The sequence below is a fragment of the Malurus melanocephalus genome, unplaced genomic scaffold, assembly GCF_030028575.1.
Source record: "Malurus melanocephalus ecotype Western Australia unplaced genomic scaffold, MMel_1.1 scaffold_2333, whole genome shotgun sequence".
NCBI lineage: Eukaryota > Metazoa > Chordata > Aves > Passeriformes > Maluridae > Malurus > Malurus melanocephalus.
In genome coordinates, this window is record NW_026625565.1 from 1,424 (window position 1) to 3,495 (window position 2,072).

The following is a 2,072-nucleotide window of genomic DNA, read 5'->3' on the forward strand; positions in this document are numbered from 1 at the left end:
GACCGGGGTGTGAACTGGGCCGCGTTCCACCCGTCCATGCCGCTCATCGTGTCCGGCGCCGACGATCGCCAGGTGAAGATCTGGAGGATGAACGGTGAGAAATCCCAAAAAAAACACCCAAAAACGGGAAAAAATGGGGTGGGATTGGAGAGAATCCTGAAAAAAACAAAAAAATGGGGTGGGATTGGAGAAAATCCTGAACAAAAACAAAAAAAATGAGAAAAAATGGGGTGGGATTGGAGAGAATCCTGAAAAAAATGGGAAAAAATGGGGTGGGATTGGAGAGAATTCCCAAAAAACCCCAATTTTCCTGGCCCATTCCCAATTTCCTGACCCCAATCCCAATTTCCCAATCCCATTCCTGATTTCCCCTGGCATTCCTGTGTTTTTTTCCCATTTTCCCCCCATTTTCCCCATTTTTCCCCATTTTTTTCCCATTTTTCTCCATTCTCCTGGTTTTCCCCCGTTCCTGCTGTTTTTCCCGTATTTTCCCCCCATTTTCTCCCTGTTTTTCCCCATTTTTCCCATTTTTTCCCCTGTTTTTTCCCATGTTTTCCCATTTTCTTCCATTCCTGCTGGTTTTTTCCCCATTTTTGCCCCATTTTTGCCCCATTTTTTCCCATTTTTTCCCATTTTTTCCCATTTTTCCTCATTCCTGCTGGGTTTTTTCCCATTTTTTCCCCATTTTTTCCCATTTTTTCCCATTCCTGCTGTTTTTTTCCCCCATTTTTCCCATTTTTCCCATTTTTTTCCCATTTTTCCCCATTTCCCCGCAGAGTCCAAGGCGTGGGAAGTGGACACGTGTCGGGGTCACTACAACAACGTCTCGTGCGCCGTGTTCCACCCGCGGCACGAGCTGATCCTCAGCAACTCCGAGGACAAGAGCATCAGGGTCTGGGACATGTCCAAAAGGTAATTGTGGGATTGGGGTCAGAATTATGGGATTGGGATCAGAGTTATGGGATTGGGGTTATGGGATATGGGATATGGGATATGAACGGGGCCGTGTTCCACCCCCGGCACGAGCTGATCCTCAGCAACTCCGAGGACAAGAGCATCAGGGTCTGGGACATGTCCAAAAGGTAATTATGGGATTGGGATTGGGGATTTGGGATTTGGGATTGGGATTTGGGATATGGGATATGGGATATGGGATATGGGAACGGGGCCGTGTTCCACCCGTGGCACGAGCTGATCCTCAGCAACTCCGAGGACAAGAGCATCAGGGTCTGGGACATGTCCAAAAGGTACAGGGGATTTGGGATTTGGGATTTGGGATTTGGGATTTGGGATCAGAGTTATGGGATTGGGATATGGGATATGGGATATGGGATATGGGATATGGGATATGGGAACGGGGCCGTGTTCCACCCGCGGCACGAGCTGATCCTCAGCAACTCCGAGGACAAGAGCATCAGGGTGTGGGACATGTCCAAAAGGTAATTATGGGATTGGGATTGGGGATTTGGGATTTGGGATTGGGATTTGGGATTTGGGATATGGGATATGGGATATGGGATATGGGATCAGGGCCGTGTTCCACCCCCGGCACGAGCTGATCCTCAGCAACTCCGAGGACAAGAGCATCAGAGTTTGGGATATGTCCAAAAGGTAATTGTGGGATTGGGGTCAGAAATATGGGATTGGGGTCAGAAATATGGGATATGGGATATGGGATATGGGATATGGGATATGGGATATGGGATATGGGATATGGATCAGGGCCGTGTTCCACCCGCGGCACGAGCTGATCCTCAGCAACTCCGAGGACAAGAGCATCAGGGTCTGGGACATGTCCAAAAGGTACAGGATATGGGATTGGGATTTGGGATTTAGGGTCAGAATTATGGGATTGGGGTCAGAAATATGGGATGGGGATTTGGGTTATGGGATCGGGCTCAGGGATGAGAGCATTCAGATTTGTGACATGTCCAAGTGGTCGGTGAGCCCCAATTTCCATCCCAAATCTGTTCAATTCCCATCTCAAAACCCTTCAATTCCCAGCTCCAAATCCTTGAAATTCCCAGCCCCAAATCCCACCCTAAATCCCCAATTCCTGACCCCAAATCCCC